Source organism: Mesoplodon mirus, assembly GCF_964341445.2.
Source record: "Mesoplodon mirus genome assembly, chromosome: 17".
Lineage (NCBI taxonomy): Eukaryota > Metazoa > Chordata > Mammalia > Artiodactyla > Ziphiidae > Mesoplodon > Mesoplodon mirus.
In genome coordinates this window covers 22,966,530-22,987,994 of record NC_138993.1, presented here as the reverse complement: position 1 = coordinate 22,987,994, position 21,465 = coordinate 22,966,530, and the positions used below count along the sequence as shown (strand labels likewise).

Here is a 21,465-nt window from a genome sequence, read left to right as displayed (position 1 = left end):
TAATGATCAGTGATATTGAGCATCCTTTCATGTGTTTGTTGGCAATCAGTATATCTTCTTTGGAGAAATGTCTATTTAGGTCTTCTGCCCATTTTTGGATTGCGCTGTTTGCTTTTTTGATATTGAGCTGCATGAGCTGCTTGCAAATTTTAGAGATTAATCCTTTGTCAGTTGCTTCATTTGCAAATATTTTCTCCCATTCAGAGGGTTGTCTTTTTATCTTGTTTATGTTTTCCTTTGCTGTGCAAAAGCTTTTAAGTTTCATTAGATCCCATTACTTATTTTTGTTTTTATTGCCATTTCTCTAGAAGGTGGGTCAAAAAGGATCTTGCTGTGATTTATGTCAAAGACTGTTCTGCCTATGTTTTCCACTAAGAGTTTAATAGTGTTTGGCCTTACATTTAGGTCTTTAATCCATTTTGAGTTTATTTTTGTGTATGGTGTTAGGGAGTGTTCTAATTTCATTCTTTTACATGTCCAGTTTTCTCAGCACCACTTATTGAAGAAGCTGTCTTTCTCCATTGTATATTCTTACCTCCTCTATCAAAAATAAGGTGACCATATGTGCATGGGTTTACCTCTGGGCTTTCTATCCTGTTCCATTGACCTATATTTCGGTTTTTGTGCCAGCACCATACTGTATTGATTACTGTAGCTTTGTAGTATAGTCTGAAATCTGGGAGCCTGATTCCTCCAGCTCCATTTTTCTTTCTCAAGATTGCTTTGGCTATTCGGGGTCTTTTGTGTTTCCATATAAATTATGAAATTTTTTGTTCTAGTTCTGTGAAAAATGCCATTGGTAGTTGGATAGGGATTGCACTGAATCTGTAGATTGCTTTGGGTGGTATAGTTATTTTCACAATATTGATTCTTCCAATCCAAGAACATGGTATATCATTCCAAATGTTTGTATCATCTTTAATTTCTTTCATCAGTGTCTTATAGTCTTCTGCATATAGGTCTTTTGTCTCCTTAGGTAGGTTTATTCCTAGGTATTTTATTCTTTTTGTTGCAGTGGTAAATGGATGGGTTTCCTTAATTTCTCTTTCAAATTTTTCATCATTAGTGTATAGGAATGCAAGAGATTTCTGTGCATTAATTTTGTATCCTGATACTTCACCAAATTCATTGATTAGCTCTAGTAGTTTTCTGGTAGCATCTTTAGGATTCTCTATGTATAGTATCATGTCATCTGTGCACAGTGACAGCTTTACTTCTTCTTTTCCAATTTGGATTCCTTTCATTTCTTTTTCTTCTCTGATTGATGTGGCTAAGACTGCCAAAACTATGTTGAATAATAGTGGTGAGAGAGGGCAACCTTGCCTTGTTCCTGATCTTACAGGAAATGCTTTCAGCTTTTCACCATTGAGATCGACGTTTGTCATATATGGCCTTTATTATGTTAAGTTCCCTCTATGCCTACTTGCTGGAGGTTTTTAATCATAAATTGGTGTTGAATTTTGTCAAAAGCATTCTCTGCATCTATTGAGATGATCATAAGGTTTTTCACCTTCAGTTTCTTGATACGGCTTATGCCACTGACTGATCTGCGTATATTGAGGAATCCTTGCATTCCTGGGCTAAACCCCTGGTGATCATGGTGTATGATTCTTTTAATGTGTTGTTGGATTCTGTTTGTTAGTATTTTGTAGAGGATTTTTGCATCTATGTTCCTCAGTGACACTGGCCTGTAGTTTTCTTTCTTTGTGACATCTTTGTCTGGTTTTGGTATCGGGGTGATAGTGGCCAGTTAGAATGAGGTTGGGAGTGTTCCTCCCTCTGCTATATTTTGGAAGAGTTTGAGAAGGATAGGTGTTAGCTTTTCTCTAAATGTTTGGTAGAATTCACCTGCGAAGACATCTGGTCCTGGACTTTTGTTTGTTGGAAGATTTTTAATCACGGTCTCAATTTCAGTGCCTGTCATTGGTCTGTTTATATTTTCTATTTCTTGCTGGTTCACTGTCGGAAGGTTGTGCTTTTCTATGAATTTGTCCATTCCTTCCAGGTTGTCCATTTTATTGGCATAGAGTTGCTTGTAGTAATCTCTCATGATCCTTTATATTTCTGCCGTGTCAGTGTTACTTCTCCTTTTTCATTTCTAGTTCTATTGATTTGAGTCTTCTCCCTTTTTTTCTTCATGAGTCTGGCTAACGGTTTATCAATTTTGTTTATCTTCTCAAAGAACCAGGTTTTAGTTTTATTGATCTTTGCTATTGTTTCCTTCATTTCTTTTTCATTTATTTCCTATCTGATCTTTATGATTTCTTTCCTTCTGCTAACTTTGGGGTTTTTTTGTTCTTCTTTTTTTTAATTGCTTTAGGTGTAAGGTTAGGTCATTTATTTGAGATGTTTCTTGTTTCTTGAGGTAGGATTGTATTGTTATAAACTTACCTCTTAGAACTGCTTTTGCTTCATCCCATAGGTCTTGGGTCGTCATGTTTCCACTGTCATTTATTTCTAGGTATTTTTTGATTTCTTCAGTGACCTCTTGGTTATTTAATAGTGTATTGTTTAGCATCCATGCGTTTGTCTTTTTTAAAGATTTTTTCCTGTAATTGATATCTAGTCTCATAGCGTTGTGGTAGGAAAAGATACTTGATACGATATCAATTTTCTTAAATTTGCCAAGGCTTGATTTGTGACCCAAGATATGATCTATCCTAGAGAATGTTCCTTGAGTACTTGAGAAGAAACTGTAATCTGCTGTTTTTGGATGGAATGTCCTATAAATATCAATTAAGTCCATCTCGTTTAATGTATCATTTAAAGCTTGTGTTTCCTTATTTATTTTCATTTTGGATGATCTGCCCATTGGTGAAAGTGGGGTGTTAAAGTCCCCTACTATGATTGTGTTACTGTCGATTTCCCCTTTTATGGCTGTTAGCATTTGCCTTATGTTTTGAGGTGCTCCTATGTTGGGTGTCTAAATATTTACAACTGTTATATCTTCTTCTTGGATTGATCCCTTGATCATTATGTAGTGGCCTTCCTTGTCTCTTGTAATAGTCTTTATTTTAAAGTCTATTATGTCTGATATGAGCATTGCTACTCCAGCTTTCTTTTGATTTCCATTTGCATGGAATATCTTTTTCCATCTCCTCACCTCCTCACTTTCAGTCTGCATGTGTCTCTAGTTCTGAAGTGGGTTTCTTGTAGAAGTAATATACGGGTCTTGTTTTTGTATCCATTCAGCCAGTCTATGTCTTTTGGTTGGAGCATTTATCCATTTACATTTAAGGTAATTATCGATATGTATGTTCCTATTATGATTTTCTTAATTGTTTTGGGTTTGTTATTGTAGGTCTTTTCCTTGTCTTGTGTTTCCGGCCTAGAGAAGCTCCTTTAGCATTTGCTATAAAGCTGGTTGGGTGGTACTGAATTCTCTTAACTTTTGCTTGTCTGTAAAGGTTTTACTTTCTCCATCGAATCTGAATGAGACTGTTGCTGGGTAGAGTAATCTTGGTTGTAGGTTTTTCCCTTTCATCACTTTAAATATGTTCTGCCACTCCCTTCTGGCTTGCAGATTTCCTGCTCAAAGATCAGCTGTTAACCTTATGGGGCTTCCCTTGTATGTTATTTGTTGTTTTTCCCTTGCTCTTTTTAATATTTTTTCTTTGTATTTAATTTTTGATAGTTTGATTAATATGTGTCTTGTCATGTTTCTTCTTTGATTTATGCTGTATGGGACTCTCTGCGTTTCCTGGACGTGATTGACTATTTCCTTTCCCATATTAGGGAAGTTTTCAACTATAACCTTTTCAAATATTTTCTCAGTCCCCTTCTTCTTCTCTTCTTCTTCTGGGACCCCTATAATTCGAAGGTTGGTGCATTTAATGTTGTCCCCGAGGTCTGTGAGACTGTCCTGAATTCTTTTCATTCTTTTTTCTTCATTCTGCTCTGCGGCAGTTATTTCCACTATGTTATCTGCCAGGTTATTTATCTGTTTTTCTGCCTCAGTTATTCTGCTATTGGTTTCTTGTAGAGAATTTTTAATTTCACTTATTGTGTTGTTAATCATTGTTTGTTTGCTCTTTAGTTCTTCTAGGTCCTTGTTAAACGTTTCTTGTATTTTCTCCTTTCTATTTCTAAGATTTTGGATCATCTTTACTATCATGACTTTGAATTCTTTTTCAGGTAGACTGCCTATTTCCTCTTCATTTGTTTAGTCTCGTGTGTTTTTACCTTGCTCCTTCATCTGCTGTGTGTTTCTCTGTCTTCTCATTTTGCTTAACTTATTGTGCTTGGGGTCTCCTTTTCACAGGCTGCAGGTTCACAGTTCCCATTGTTTTTGGCGTCTGTCCCCAGTGGCTAAGTTTGGTTCAGTGGGTTTTGTAGGCTTCCTGGTGGAGGGGACTGGTGTCTGTGTTCTGGTGGGCAGGACCGCATCTGATGGTGTGTTTTGGGGTGCCTGTAACCTTATTATGGTTTTAGTCAGCCTCTCTGCTAATGGGTGTGGTTGTGTTCCTGTCTTGCTAGTTGTTTGGCATAGGATATTCAGCACTGTAGCTTGAGGTCGTTGAGTGGAGCTGGGTCTTAGCATTTAGATGGAGATATCTGGGAGAGCTTTCGCCGTTTGATATTATGTGGAGCTGCCAGCTCTCTGGTGGACCAGTGTCCTGAACTCGGCTCTCCCACCTCAGAGGCACAGGCCTGACATGTGGCTGGAGCACCCAGGCCATGTCAGCCCCATGGCCAGGTATGTGCGGAGTTTCTTGCCTTTTGGGAAGTCTGAGGTCTTCTACCAGCATTCAGTAGGTGTTCTGTAGGAGTTGTTCCACATGTACATGTATTTTTGATGTATTTGTGGGGAGGAAATTGATCTCCACATCTTACTCCTCCGCCATCTTGAAGGTCTCCCTCCTCTAGCCCTCTTATCAACAAATATGCCAAATGAGAACCCAGAGCCATCCTCAGAGCTATCATTACGATGTATACTGATAAAAATCATACCTTTACCATTAGAAAACAGTACTAATAATCTCATACTGTGGATATCAGTACTACCAGAACAAATTCTACTTAAAAACATATGTGAGCTAAGATTGAAAAGCATTTTACTGCTGATTTCAGACATATGGGAAGGCCTAAATAGTACTGTGACACTTGGCAGAGCAGCTAGAGGTAATGTGTGCAAGAATTTCTGGCAGAAATCCTATTTTCTGATGAGTTATACTCAGTTACAAACTAAACTTGGCACACACCTTAGCTTAGTAGAACTCCATCAAATACAACAAAAATAAAGATTAAGGGTGGGGAAAAACCCTATAAACTTGACTTTCAGAAAAGACCAGAGCACTGTTTGCAAGGGAAACAAAAGGAAATTCTCAACACTTACTAATCTTGTTATACAGAAAATTACATTTGGCAAGTGCTAAGATCAATTACAGTCTAATAATTTCCAGTATCTTGAAAGGAATAAATAATTAAAAGGAGCAAGAATTGAACCCAGGAAAGGCTCTGTCACTTCTAGAAATAATTGCTTTTACTCTTCAATTTTTCAAAGTTTCACTTTTTTAGTGGTGTCAACTGGCTTAGCCCACTGTCATGTACAAAAATATAATGGACTAAAAAAACTTTAATTTGTTAGAATAACAAAACAGAATTTGAGAATAGTCTAAACACTGAGACATACAGCTCTTAAAATTTTAAGGGAGTAGACACTTGTTTTAGAGCCCTAAATAATCTGGTAACCTTAAATAGAGACTTTAATTTTAATAACTTTTGGGAATTGGTGCTCTCAGTTAACTCTGATCTTTCATTTGTTTTTAGACCTTTAGTTTTCAATCAGAGGAGATCTAAATTTTGAGGTTAAGTGTTTTAGTAGATGAAAGCTGATTACTAGTAACACTAAAATACCTCTAAGTCAAATGACCATGTAACCTCTACAAATATTTATTACTGTAACTTCTACAAATAATTATTTCTTTGTTTATTTATTCAACCATTCACCAAATATTTATTTAGCACATGCTAGGCAAAATGCAAAACAACGGTAAAATCTACTAAAAAGTACAAATATATATCCTTTTGAGGATTTTTGATAGCTCCCATTTTTTGAGGCACCACAATCTAAAAAAACACTTGAGATAGATCTTGAAATATACCTAAATTTAAAAAAAATAGTATACATTTTTCTAATGTTATTATGGAAGTAAGAGACAAAAGGAAGTATTTGATTGGTTAAATGGAAGAGAAAGGCCTCCAAAACTGGCTGACCTCTGAGGTGATGGAGAATAAGAAACTGTGCAAATGTCCTTTAAAAAGTATCTCTGAGGAATACCAATCGAGTCTCAGAGGCTAAAGATTAGAAGTAATCCCTTCTTCCTTCTTTCATTCTCTCTTGTTTTTCTTGGCTCTATTCCTTTGGTCTTTTCTCATTGCTTACACATAAATATACTTGACTTAGATGGAATTAATAAAGCCACATTAGAAACTGCTCACAGAAAATTCAGTGGAAAAGGGACAGAGGCACATCTAATGGTAATAACAAAACAAAACAGAAAACTTTTTTGATAAGAAGGAAATAAAAGGTTTTCTAGTAGAGTTAAAGAATAACTGTTTCCCAAGTGCCTATTCAATAGCAGGGAGGGTGCTGCACTACCAAACGTTAAACCCACATCTACATGTCTATGTGTCTACTGTGAATGATGAGATGAGTGTAGGAAGGTGGTTGTCCAGAAAAAAAAAAAAAAAAAAAAGACTGGTGAATGTTTCATTATGAGAAGGTAGATACATAAAACAATTAACTACTAAGAATAAGTCATATGTCCATATGTTAACAGATAATGCTAAAAAAAAAAACCCAAAAAAAACTGTTGAGGAAAAACAAATTGAAAGGTATAAATTCAGTATGATCTCATCTATGTAAACTTAAAAATAATATCCCATATATATAGACACAGACATAATTAGATACAGATATGTAATGTAATATAATAGGAATGAAATACAAAATCTTATATAAGTTATAGTATCTATGGCGATGGGTAAAGAGAAAGAATGGTAATTTTTTTCACTTTAAAAAATAGATATCCAAAGCAACTTTAGAAGTATTAACATTTTAAAATATGGCAGTAGAGATGGTGGCCAAGGTGGTGAGTAGGGAGACCCTGAGCTCACCTCCTCCCATAGCAAAGGAAAATTACAACTGTTTACAGAGCAACTCTCAATGAGAATGATCTGAAGTCTAGCAGAAAAGATCTTCTACAACTGAAGATAAAGGAGGAGCCACAACAAGATCCGTAGGAGGGGTGGAGATGCCGGAGAGTCAAGACCCACATCTCTAGGTAGGTGGCCCACAAATAGGAGTATAATCACAATTGCATGGATTTCCTCCAAGAAGCAAGGAGTCTGAGTGCCACACTGGGCTCTGAAGCCTGGGGGTCTTGCACCAGGAAGATGAGCCCACAGTATTTCTGGCTTTGAAGGCCAGCAGAGCTTGCATTCAGGAAAGCCGGAAGGCTACAGAAAACAGAGACTCTGCTGTTAAAGGGCACATGCAAAATCGCACATATGCAGAGACCCAACGGAGAAGCAATTATTTGAAAGGAGTCTGAGTCAGACACACGTGCTGATCTTGGAGAGCCTCCCAGAGAGGCAAGAGGCAACTGGGACTTACCCTGGTGACAGATACACTGGTGGCAGCAATTTTTAGGAGCTTATTCTACCATGAGAACACTAGTGCTGGCAGGCACCATTTTGGAGTCCTCCCTCTAGTTTATTAGTGCCTAGACCTGGCCCCACTCGCCAACTTTTCAGCATTAGTCCTGGGATGCCCCAGGCCAAGTAGCCAGCCTTGCAGGGACACAGCCCCACCCACAGTCAGGCTAGCACTGGGTCCAGGACTTACTGGGTCATGCAGGCAGCTAACTGGGACATAGGCCCCCCACCGCCCACCAGTAGCCAGCAGCCTCTGTACTAGGCAGGGCCTGGCAACCAACCAGGCTGGAGACCAGTTACATCAACACACAGTAATAAGCCCCACCACAACAGAAGGGCCCATGCAGCCTACATAGGGGAAGGAATACCTAGATCATATAGATCATATAGCTACGGGAGTGTGCAGCTCGGACCCATCGATGTCTCCTACGTAAGGCCAAATTCCTAGATTGGGAAATGTATCTGATCTACCTAATATATAGAAATAAAAGCAAATAATCAGGCAAAATAAGACAATGGAGGAATATTTTCAAAATGAAGGAACAAGGTAAAACCTCAGAAGGGCTAAGTGAAGCGGAGATAAGCAATCTACCCAATAAAGAGTTCAAGGTGCTTGAGGAACTTGGGAGAAGAATGGCTGAACACAGTGAAAAGTTTAACAAAGACTTAGAAAATATAAAGGAGAGACAAACAGAGCTGAAGAATACAATGACTGCAATAAAAAAGAATCAACAGCAGATTACATGATACAGAGGAAATGATCAGCAAACTGTAAGACAGAGTAGTGGAGATCACTCAAGTTGAACAGAAAAAGAGAAAAGGATTTTAAAAAATGAGGATATGTTAAGAGACCTCTGGGACAACATCAAATATACTAACATTCTCATTATAGGGGTCCCAAAAAGAGAAGAGAGAAAGAAAGGAGTACAGAACTTATTTGGAGACATAATATCTGAAAATTTCCCTAACCTGGGAAAGGAAACAGATATTCAAGTCTAGGAAACTCAGAGAATACCAAACAAGATAAGCCCAAAGAGGTCCACACCAAGATATATTAGAATTAAAATGGCAAAAATTACAGATAAAGAGAGAATATTAAAAGCAACAAGATAAAAGCAACTAGTTACATACAAGGGAACTCACAACGGCTATCAGCTGACATTTCAGCAGAAATTCTTCAGGTCAGAAGAGAGTGGCACAATATTTTGAAAGTGATGAAGGGAAGAACCCACAACTAATAATACTTTACTGAGCAAGGCTATAATTCAGATTTGATGGAGAGATAAAGAGTTTTACAGACAAGCAAAAGCTAAAGGAGTCCAGGACAACTAAACCAGCCTTACAAGAGATGTTAAAGGAATTTCTCTAAGCAAAAAAGAAAAGAGTACAACTAGAAATATGAAAACTATAAAAGGAAAAATCTCATTGGTAAAAGCAAACATACAATAAAGCTGGAGGAATCAGGCTCCCTGATTTCAAGCTATACTACAAAGATACAGTCATCAAAACAGTATGGTACTGGCACAAAAACATACACATAGATAAATGGAACAGAATAGAGAGCCCAGGAATGAACATACACTTATATGGGCAATTAGTCAATGACAAAGGGGGCAACAACAATACAAATGGGGATAAGACAGCCTCTTCAATAAATGGTGTTGGGAAAACTGGACGCCTATATGCAAAAGAATCAAACTGGACTAACTTCTCACACCACGTACAAAAATAAACTCAAAATTTATTAAAAACTTAAATGACCTGACACCATAAAACTCCTAGAAGAAAACATACGCAGTATACTCTTGACATTGGCCTTGGCAATAACTTTCTGGAAATGTCTCCTTAGGCAAGGGAAACAAAAGCAAAAGTTTAAAAATAGGACTGCATCAAGCTAAAAAGCTTCTGCACAGTGAAGGAAATTACCAACCACAACAAAAAAAACGCTAGCTATTGAATGGGAGAAGATATTTGCAAGTGATATGTCTGGTAAGGGGTTAATATCCCAAATATATAAAACTCATACAACTCAACATCAAAAAATGAAACAACTGATTGAAAAATAGGCAGAGAACGTGAACAGACATGTTGTTCAAAGAAGACATATAGATGGCAATGGACACATGAAAAAATGCTCAACATTACTGTCATCAGGGAAATGCAAATTCAAATCACAATGAGATATCACCTCACACCTGTGAGAATGGTTATTATCAAAAAGACAAAAAATAATAAGTGTTGGTGAGGATGTGGAGAAAAAGGAACCCTAGTCAACTGTTGGTGAGAATGTAAATTGGTACAGCCACTATGGAAAACAGTATGGAGGCTCCTCAAAAAATTAAAAATAGGGCCTCCCTGGTGGCGCAGTGGTTGAGAGTCCGCCTGCCGATGCAGGGGATACGGGTTCGTGCCCCGGTCTGGGAGGATCCCATATGCCGCGGAGCAGCTGGGCCCGTGAGCCATGGCCGCTGGGCCTGCGCATCCGGAGCCTGTGCTCCGCAACGGGAGAGGCCACAACAGTGAGAGGCCCGCATACCGCAAAAAAAAAAAAAAAAAAAAAAAAAAAATTAAAAATAGAACTACCATACTATCCAGCAATTCCACCTCTGAGCATTATTCTGACAAAAACAAAAACAGTGATTTGAAAAGATATATGTACCCCTATGTTCACTGCAGCACTACTTTCAACAGGCAAGATACGGAAGCAACCTAAGTGTCCATCAATAGATAAATGGATGAAGATGTGGTATACAACTCAGTCATAAAAAAGAATGAAATCTTGCCATTTGTGACAACATGGATGGACCTAGAGGGTATTATGCTAAGTGAAATAAGTCAGACAGAGAAAGACAAATGCTGTATGGTTTCACGCATATGTGGCATCTAAAAACCAAAACAAATGAACGAACATAAAAGAACAGACTCATAGATACAGAATGTAACAAAGAGGTGGTGACCAGAGAGGAAGGGGATTGGGGGATGAGTGCAATAGTTGAGGGAGATTATTAGGTACAAAATTCCAGTTACAAAAAAAAAATGAGTCACAGGGATGAAATGTAAAGCATGGGGGCTATAGATAGCTATACTGTGATATCTTTGTATGGTGACAGATGATAACCAGACATATCATAGTGATCATTTTGTAATGTACAGAAATATTGAATCACTATGTTGTGTACCTGGAACTAACATAGTGATGTAGGTCAATTATACCTCAGTTTTTTAAAATGTGTAAACACTGGGAGGAAATGCATAAAAATGCTAATAATGAAGGTTCTCTCGGGGGGGTGTTATGGGTGATTTCTAACTTTTCCTTTATGTTTTTATGTATTTCTATTTGTCTGCAATGAACATGTATGTTTTGCTTGTAAAATTAAAAGAAAACAATAAATGTCACTAAAAATGAAAATCTTAAAATAAATATGGGAGTAGGTACATCTATTATTTTCTGTAGGCTTAAACTACTTCATAATAAAATTTAATATATTTTAAAATTTTGTTGTTTAAAAGAAGAATGCTGTAGAAATTTAGGCAATTAGAAGGAGCTAGTCCAGTAAGTCCAATTTTCTTACTTTTGAGCCCAGAATATACAAGGCTGATTATTTTCCATTTTTAGCAAGAGGAACAATGGAGAGTTAACATAGAAGAAGAAACTGTCCTTGATATGATGAATCATTGGCACTTTTGGCAAATGGATGGTCATTTCTAGAAGGAAGTGAATTATCTGAACATAATTATATTGAATCCTCTAGTTTTAAAAGAGTGTTTCAACTCACACACTATCCACGTAGGTTACTCTTTTTCTTCCTTACGGGGTGTGAATGTGAAGCTTTAGGGGCACAGTCAATGGATGCTACATTTTCATTGCTGCTAAAAATGTGTAATTAGAGTCTGGATTTTGAAATAACAATTTGCACGCGTAAAGTACTGACTAGCTGTGCAAGACCACAATTGACTTTTTATTTTTAAACTCCTCACAAAACTTCCTCTTGATTCAAAATTGCCATCAGACATCTTCTAATGTAATTAGAAAGGAAGCCACAAACATCTTAACTTTGGATCATATGTAATTTTTAGAATTAATAGCAAGATCCAGAGAGTTTTGTTTGTTTGTTTTTAAATCAGAGTGGTAAATAAGTCTGAAACATTTCACTAGTGAGGCAAGACTCACTTGAGATATATTGTTAAACCTGAGGGGTGAAAATACATCACAGACACAAGTGGTATTACACAGCACACATTTTTCTGAAAACGTAGCCTCTGTGCATGAGGATTAGATATATACCCACAATAAGAGAGCATATTGGCCTCTAATTTTCAACATACATCCTTGTATTTTTTATTGTACGCTATTTTTCAACTGGTAGAGGAACATGGTCTTACAAAGCTAATATTTATTCTTCCATGTTTATAGAGCTAGTACAGCACTTCAGGAAATGAGAAACTCTGAGAAGTCACATATAACTTGGTGTCCTGTGCACCAAAGAAGAGAGGACAGACAGGAAAGTCACCATGTTTGAAAAACTGGGCTCAGGAGCCCAGTTATAAAGCTTTAAATAATTAAACAACACAAGGTAAGGGAGGCCTTTGATGTTATTTCTATCTCCATAAACGTAGTCTATTTATAGACGATAAATCTTATCATGTAGGATTCTTCATTTTACTAGAGAGCAAAGAAAAAGAATCCTTTAGTTTAGTTCCCACGTGCAACTCTGTAGTAGCTGTGTGTATTTCGTTCAAGCTAAGGAGGAAAGTGTAATCCACTGTAACAACCAAGATACCCCTACTTATAATTGTGTCTTTAAATCATGAATTCTTCTCATTTTCTTATTAAGTAAACTCTGTACTAGGGAATTCAATGATTCCTTATGTTAAGTCCAAAGAAAACAGCAGTGAATGAGAATTTGTTTTTCTATGGAAAGACTGTGCCTGTATTATGGTAAATGTCTCAAGAGATCACACCCCTTAACAAAGCTTTTGTGGGAGAAATTTCCTGAAGCTCACTGTTTCTATGTCCTTTCCTTTTTTTTTTTTTGCGGTACGCGGGCGTCTCACTGTTGTGGTCTCTCCCATTGTGGAGCACAGGCTCCGGACGCGCAGGCCCAGCGGCCATGGCTCACGGGCCCAGCCGCTCCGCGGCATGTGGGATCTTCCCGGACCGGGGCACGAACCCGTGTTCCCTGCATCAGCAGGCGGATTCTCAACCACTGCGCCACCAGGGAAGCCCTGTCCTTTCCTTTTAATGGATAGCCTTACTTGAGTTATTGGAAGAATCCAGAGAAATAAAAGGCATCAAGTCATTTCCTCATTCTCTGCAGACATGAAGAATGGAGGGCAAGAATGGGGGCAGCTGCCAAAGGATAAGTGAGGGACAAGGCAGAAAGATGGATGCAGGGTGGGTGAGGGATATCGGGGCTGACGCAAGAGAGAGTTTCAGGTGCAGTGAAGGGCCCTTTGAGCTACCCACAAACTGATTCCTGAACTACCGAGGAAGCCTGTGACACGGAGCAGAGAGCTGACACTGGGGTGCATGATACAAAGCAAGTGAAAAACGACTCCTTTGCTACTGACCTGTTCTAGTCTTCCCTTGGATTTCAGATGCCCTACCCCCCTTCCTTTCTCAGTGACTGAGCTGATGATGCCTTTGCACCACCAGCCCACTATTTCCTCTGGGGTCCGAGCCCTGTCTTTTCTGTAAGTCCCCAGAGCTGTCCACTCTCTCCTGTTTCCCTGCACTGAGTTCTGATGCTATCTTCTGAAAGTATTCTGTTCCTTCTCTCCATGTTCCCATATCAAACAACAGTGATCTCCCCTAAACACCAAACCAGAAATTCTGGTTCTCCAAAAGAGTATCCATATACGCACGTTGGTGTGTTTCTAGACAGCTGAAAAGCCAGTGTAGACCCAGAATTGAAGAATGATAGGGGGGAAGAGAATGGCACCCAGAGTTAAAAACTGGGGTCCAGGCCCGGCCCCTCCATTTGCTCAACTCTGCCCATTTCAGCATGCTCAACTCTCACCGGCGACTCTCTGGGCGGGGCAATCCGGGTCCTCCTCTGCAGGGACAGGCAAAGGAGGTTTGAACTTGGTTATCACGTCAACTGGGGACTGGGTGGCGGGGTGCTGCTGGTCTTTAGTTCCTTGAAGGCAGGGCTACTACCCTTTCTATTGATAAAATCCATGGGTTGATCTTGCATCACAAAGAAGTATCCCTCTGAAAATGTCAATAGTGGCCCCACTGAGAAACAACAATAGATGATTTTTCATGTTCCTGCAACTTGTTTGTATTCTCAAACTTAAGTGGAATGTAGAGAACTTAAGAGACTCAGAACAAAACTGTGGGGATAGATAAATTTGTGGACTGTACAGTTTCATAAGAAAGGTTCAGAAAAATGGGTTTCTCTCTCCTGAAGAGAAAAAGGATGACTTGAGACTTAAGTCTATGATGATACAGGGGGACTCTAACCAATACATTCTGTCTCCGTAACAGAAGAAATAAAGTGCCACGCGAGGAGGTCGGGAAACACTTAGGCTTTCTAGACAATGAGGTTTCTAAGAAAGGAGAATCTATATTAGGATTCAAAAGGAAAGTGGATACCTAGGTATAAAGGTCTGAAAACAAATAGTTTCTCATGGGTTTCAGACCGTTCAAGTGGGATCTTATTTGCAGACTAGGGAAGAACATTTAGGTAACTTCTCAAGTCCTTTCTAGCATCTCTTTTTCCGTCAGACACTTGTTACATCTCTGCATATCATAACATCCTACCAAGCTGACAGACTGGAGAGTTAAAGATGGAGACACAACCTCCCATCCGTCCTCTCCCCCAATATGTACCACACGCCTCACCCTTCAAAGTGAATCAATCATGGGGCCCAGCAATGAAGGGTGCAGTGGGAAAACTGGAATCTAGCCCAGCACTGCAGTGAAATCTACTTTGATTTCTCAGTAAGAGAAGTAAGAGAAATTAAAAGAAAAAACCCAGAGTAGAGGGCCATTACAGGAGAAAACATTTGTCACTGTGGACAGAATAGAAGTCCAACCGAAGGAAATAAAAGTCTGTGGGAAAAGACATGTCATGCTAGGGAAAGTACCCTGTTCCTTCTCCCTTGCTCTTCACTTAGTTTTTATCCACTCAGTGAGCCAAGCTTTATCTGCTCTCTTGCTCATTCTTCCATCTATGAAAGATGGGTGGATTAATTTCAGCCTTTAGGTAGGTCTTTGTCAGAAAGTACTTTCAGAATAAAAGTGGTTTACTTGGTACCTTCTCAGAAGCAGAACACGCACTTCCAAAATAAAATGCTTGCTTTGCTAGCAAGCTCTGTCTTTAACTGAGCAACAATACCGTTAGTGATTTTTCGAGTTGTGAATGCACACACATTAAACAACCACCACCATCACCCTGTTCTATCCTAATAAATCATAGGGTGAGGACCCCTTGGCAGAGCTAAATGAAAACATGCTGGCTACTGAGATTTTATAATTTGAAAAATGTCATAATGATAACAGTGGTTGATATTGACAAATGCAGTTTTGATTTTCAATGTTTCAAAATATAATTTATCAGTGAGGTCTTAGCTACTTGAAAGTACTTAACAAAATCTGATATATGTAGACAGTCAATATAAATGTACTGGATCTATTCAGTTAGAATTTATGAACACAGAAATAAAACTTGTTTTAAGCCAACGTGGGGGATATTTTATTTCTAATATCCTTGTAACATCCCACAGAGTATCTAATAATAAGTATGAGAAGGATCACATCAAATTTCTTCTCATTTATATCCATATCCCAATGAAATCAAAGGATTACAATCTGTGCATAACCTACTTCCACAGTTCTTATTGCAATAGGGTATGACTATTACCCATTTAAAAAATATCCCTCAAAATTAATAATAACTTCAGTGAGACAAATGGAAAAATTGACACAAACCTTAAGACCTCCAGCAGATCAGAAGACAAATGTGTTCTTTGGGAACTTGACTGAAACAAGGTATTCACACAACTCTTTTAAATGGAAGCTGTTCACAAAGGAAGTCCCATGGAAGACATGGTAGCTCTGACATGCCAGATGCTTCTGGAAGGAGAAAAAAAGCACACCATTAGGATGTGTCCAAAGTACCATGACTGTCAGTACCAGCCACTGTGGTCAGAAAGTGCTGTAGTAACACCTACCGTTATAATTAAGATAACAGTATTAATTGCTATTACTTTTGTGCCCCCAGATCTTCTTACTCATAAATGACAGGGTGGATGGTAACCTTTCAGCATTGTGTTTAGAAACTTCTAAAGGCCAGCAGTATTTTATAACTAAGCAAACTCTGCTTTTCCCCCTTATTTAACCAGACAAGGGTTGAAGGATGGTGCTCAGGTATGAGCATGAAGGCGGGAACACTACTTTTCCCTGAGAACCCACCAGCTGTGAGGCACTGGGCACAGATGCTTTAATCTGAACAATGGCCCTTCAATTAGAGGGCACTGGCCCCTTTTTCCAGATAAGAAAGCTAAGGCACAGATTCCTGAAGTCAGGTTTACAGCCCAGGCATCAAGGCCTAAAAGGCCTCAGGGCTGACTCTTCCCCTCATTTCACTCTGTGGCCTGTGTGATTTAGAGAAATATTTCACTTGGTGCAGCCACTATGGAGAACAGTAAGAAACTTCCTTCAAAAACTACAAATAAAATTACCATATGATGCAGCAATCCCACTCCTGGGCATGTATCCAGAAAATAAGGAAGCTCTAATTCAAGAAGATACACGCACCCCCAATGTTCATAGCAGCACTATTTACAATAGCCAGGATATGGAAGCAACCTAAGTGTCCCTGGACAGATAAATGGATAAAAAGATGTGGCACATATATACTATGGAATATTACTCAGCCATAAAAAAGAATGAAATAATGCCATTTGCAGCAACATGGGTGGACCTAGAAATTATTATACAAAGGGAAGTCAGTCAGACAGAGAAAGACAAATATCATATGATATCACTTATATGTGGAATCTAAAAAAAATGATACAAAAGAACTTATTTACAAAACAGAAATAGACTCACAGACATAGAAAACAAACCTATGGTTACCAAAGGGGTGGGGGAGGGATAAATTAGGAGTATGGGATCAACAGATACACACTACTATACATAAAATAGATAAACAACAAGGACCTACGCTATAGCACAGGGAACTATATTCAATATCTTGTAATAACCTATAATGGAAAAGAATCTGAAGAAGTATATATACAACTGAATCACTTTGCTCAACACCAGAAACTAACACATCATTGTAAATCAACTACACTTCAATAAAAAAAATATTTCATAAACAGAAATATTATTGACAAGAGAACAGGTAATGCTGCAATATACTAAAGTAACTCACATACTACTAAAAATTGATCAAGAAAATTCCTCTCCTCGTTTGCTTTAGTTTTATATCAGACATTGTCTTATTGAGTCAGGCCCCACAGAAATACAGACAGCCAACTTTAAGCAGTGCACTTCCTCTCCCACCTTCCTCCTTATGCAAAGAGAGCTCTTTGGAAACCCAGTGGTGCCCATGGGTTGCGGGGCAGGTTTGTGTGCTGTGTGACATCAAGGAGATAGCAATGCAAACGGCCCATCTTCCTCTGATGCCTCCATGTGACCCACAGTGCCTCATCGTCCCAGTGAAAGAGAACATCACCTTTCCCTAAGGGGAACTGCATCCCTGATGCAACCAGGAATAGAGCCTGCGTCTTCTGTGGATGTCTCTGAGTGATAGGACTGCATCTCCTCGTAGCTATATCCATCTTAACGGCTAAGGGGTGGCTGACAAGTCTCGGCAGGGCTCCATCTAGATTTCCGTTCTTATTTTTAGTCAAAAATCTACATGTTTTGGGTTGTTCCATTGCCAACAGCTTACTCTCCACCAGCTGTCTCAGCACCCACTCTTACAGTATGTTTCAGGGTCACTGCCCACCAATCAATCACTTCAAAATTCCCCTCAAAGTGCCAGCTTTTAATGCCATAGCCTTCTGTATGAGCCTTGGAACTTCTAGGTCATAACCACACTATACTTGGGAAGCTCCTCGGAAAGGCTAGAGAAGGATAAAGCAGGAAAGTCACATGTAACTTTAAAAAATTTTTATTTTAATTTAGGCAACAAAAGCTTAAGGCATGAAAAAAGAAACAAGGAAGAACAATTGATAGAGTTTTCAGAGCTCTGCAGAACTGGAGCCTAGGATTATTATGTGGGGAGAGAAAAAAAAGAGAACAGAGCCAAACAGAGCCAGTTTATCTTTGCATAAAAGAAGGAAGAAGAGCTTGACAAAGAACAGGGAATGAAAATATCTGGACCATGGACTCTAACCTAAATGATGGGAATACAAAATGAATAGAAACTCTTCTTTTCTTTTTTTTTAAATAAATTTATTTATTTTATTTATTTATTTTTGGCTGTGTTGGGTCTTCGTTGCTGGGCGTGGGCTTTCTCCAGTTGCGGCGAACGGGGGCCACTCTCCGCTGCGGTGCACGGGGCCCCCCATTGCGGCGGCCTCTCCCGTTGCGGAGCACGGGCTCCAGGAGCGTGGGCTCCAGAAGTTGTGGCTCGCGGGCTCTAGAGCGCAGGCTCAGCAGTTGTGGCGCACGGGCTTAGCTGCCCCGCGGCATGTGGGATCCTCCCGGACCACGGCTCAAACCCGTGTCCCCCGCATTGGCAGGCGGACTCCCAACCACCGTGCCACCAAGGAAGCCAGAAACTCTTCTTAAAATCTCATATACTAGCTTTCTGATTTCCTCACATCCCTTAAAAACAAAGTTTCAGGTGGTATGCCTAAATGTGTAGACCCTGTTTCCCGTAAAACCTCGACGGCAATTTCCAAACATTCACTCAACCGCTATTTACTGCACACTTCTTTTATGCATACTTCTTTTATTTTTTAAATTTTTATTGAAATATAGTTGATTTATAATGTTGTGTTAGCTTCAGATGTATAGCAACATGATTCAATTATACATATATGTATATAAATATATATATTCCTTTTTACATTCTCTTCCATTATAGGTTATTATAAGATATTGAGTATAGTTCCCTGTGCTATACAGTGGGTCCTTGTTAGTTATCTATTTTATATATAGTAGTGTATGTATTTTAATCCTAAACTCCTAATTTATCCCTCTCCCCCTTTCCTCTTTGGTAACCATAAATTTGTTTTCTATGTCTGTGAGTCTATTTCTGTTTTAAAAATAAGTTCATTTGTATCCTTTTTTTAGATTCCACATATAAGTGATATCATATGATATTTGTCTTTCTCTAAGCCAGATGGAGAAAGACAAATATCATAGTGCATACTTCTGAGTCAGTCAGTATGTCAGAAAATTCCAGGAATACTGATAAAAGCAAGATAGCCTTTCCCTCAAGCATGTTACTGCTTTGGAAGTGGATGCAACTTGGACGTCAAAAATTATGAGAAGGTGGTACTAATATGTGTTTGAAAGAATGGGGTCTGGACCAGACTGCCTGGGGTTGTTCTTGCTTCATCACTTACTAGCTGTATGATCTTGGGCAAGGTATTTAAACTCTTTAACCTTGGCTTCCTCATCTGCAAAGTGCAGAAATGATATACTTCCCACGTAGGCTGCTGTGAGCATTAAGTAAGATAACCTACACAAACTGCCTGGCACAATAAGGGGTGCATGGTAAGAGCTCATCAGTTGTTAGGAAGGAGTGGTAGTGCTGTTATATAACAGAGCATGATGATGTCTGTCAGTCTGTTCTGAAACTTTGAAAGGGCTGGTGATCCTCTTTCTCAGGGATGAGGGGAATCTAGAAGGCTTCAGTAAGGAAGGTAGCATTCAAGAACAACCATAACTAAACACACCCAAATAATTATGCTTTCACAGAAATCCTCTAATGATAATTGAAAAGCTAGAAAATGAGCTACTTTAGAAAAAAAAAATAGGTCCATGAAATTAGACATTATTTTCCAGGATCTGGTGTGAAAGTAGATATCTACCATAACGACATAGCCAGGGAACGATCCAAAGAAGAAAATCTATGTATTGCTACCAAGAAAGATACAATATCCCACTGGGTCCTGTTCTATTCAACTGTAATCCAAAATGACACCAGGGCTTTTTAATGGAATTGGCAAGCTCTGAGCATACCATTTTTAAACTTAGCCTCAAATTTAAGTCACAGGGCTTGGGACTCAAATCTCCAACATGACCTTTACAGGGTATTGTTCAAGGAAACATGCCTGTCACTGCACAGAGAAACTATATGCCCTTTTATCCTAGAAAGTATGATGAAAAGATTCACTATATTGTTATAAGCACAGAGCCACAAAAGGATTCCGGCTTTGATTCTCCAGAAGCAATGAAAACAAAGACTCTATCATTCTATCATGCAGAAATGCTGTCTTATCGCATTAATGAGCATTCCTATTTCCCCCATATTCTGGACTTTATTTAATTCAAAAGAAGCTTGGCAGGAATCTCGTCATTTATGGATTTAAAATATAATGCCTCTGACTAAATCCCTCTTTCAAGGGCTTACTGAGCCACGCTACTTGTCTTTGTCAGACCCGTAGGATATTCTACTGAACAGTAGAGCTAAAAGCACACAGTGACTTGAATTCTCTCACCCCTTCTCTGCTTCCCAGCCCCGGGAGGTCTGCTTAAAGAGAGGGACCTTGCAAAAGACGTGGTGTCATCATTCCTTTCTCACCCTTCTTTGTCCCTTCCACTGAATTAGGAAATCCTATCAACTCCTGTTCCCATTCATCCATCTCATGACATCACAGTTCATGTACTACCATATGCTTTTTGCTGGTGTTCCTTCGTGTAGCTCATCCTACAGTCAAAAGATATGGCATCTTCTCTGACTGGTCTATGGTGGTGAGAAATAAACATCAGAATAAAAAAATGAAAGAATGAATGCATAAATGAAATATTTTTTTAAATGTAACTCTAATTATATCCATCCACTACTCAAGAACTTACCGCGGCTCCCTATTTTCTTAAGGATCAGATCTACATCCTCATTAGGAATACCTGTTCCCACCATCCTCTCTAACCTTAAAACAGACTATTTATGACCCAAACCCTTGGGTCAATTAGAAATAGTTTGCTCATTATACTATAGTGAATCTCAACTAGGGATGCATCGTTAATTACCCAGGTCAACTAAATTGGAATCACCAGCGGAAAATCCTCACTATATGCATTTTTAAAATGCTCCACAGGTGATTCAGATGTACATCACTTGTAAGGAACTGCTGCTGTGTCTCCTCCTCCTCTAGGTGTATGAACCCACCTAGCACAGCATATGGAAGCCTCACCTTTTCTTTTAATAAATTTATTTATTTATTTATTTTTGGCTGCATTGGGTCTTTGTTGCCGTACACGGGCTTCTCACTGCGGTGGCTTCTCTTGTTGCGGAGCACCGGCTCTAGGCGCACAGGCTTCAGTAGTTGTGGCTCGTGGGCTCTAGAGTGCAGGCTCAGTAGTTGTGGCGTGCGGGCTTAGTTGCTCTGGGGCATGTGGGGGAAGCCTCAACTTTTCAGTGAATCTTCCTAGGCCATAACAATATTCCATCCCTTCTCTAGTTTCTCACCATAGAGTTAAAACATTTCAAACTAGAAAGGATCTTCCACTGATTCTCTTGATTGACTCTGTACTAGTATTCACACCCTTGTGTAATCCCCTCTCCTTCCCCACCTTGAGTGTGGGCTAGACCTAGTGTCTTCTGATGAACAGAGTATGGCAGAAGGGATGGGAAGGGACCTCTCTCTTGCCCTGACTCTAATGATGCCAGC

At 39.1% G+C, this 21,465-nt stretch overlaps 1 protein-coding gene across 5 annotated transcripts in view; it reads right to left on the bottom strand.

Moving 5' to 3' along the window:
- ENOX1 (ecto-NOX disulfide-thiol exchanger 1) overlaps positions 1-15,736 on the bottom strand; it is a 323,624-nt gene extending 307,888 nt beyond the window's left edge. For all 5 annotated transcript variants that reach the window (XM_082602440.1, XM_082602436.1, XM_082602438.1 and 2 more), the window contains exon 1: positions 15,596-15,736. The gene's annotated coding sequence lies outside the window, so the exon portion shown is untranslated. The remainder of the gene's footprint in view (positions 1-15,595) is intronic.
- Between the last annotated feature and the right edge of the window lie 5,729 nt (positions 15,737-21,465).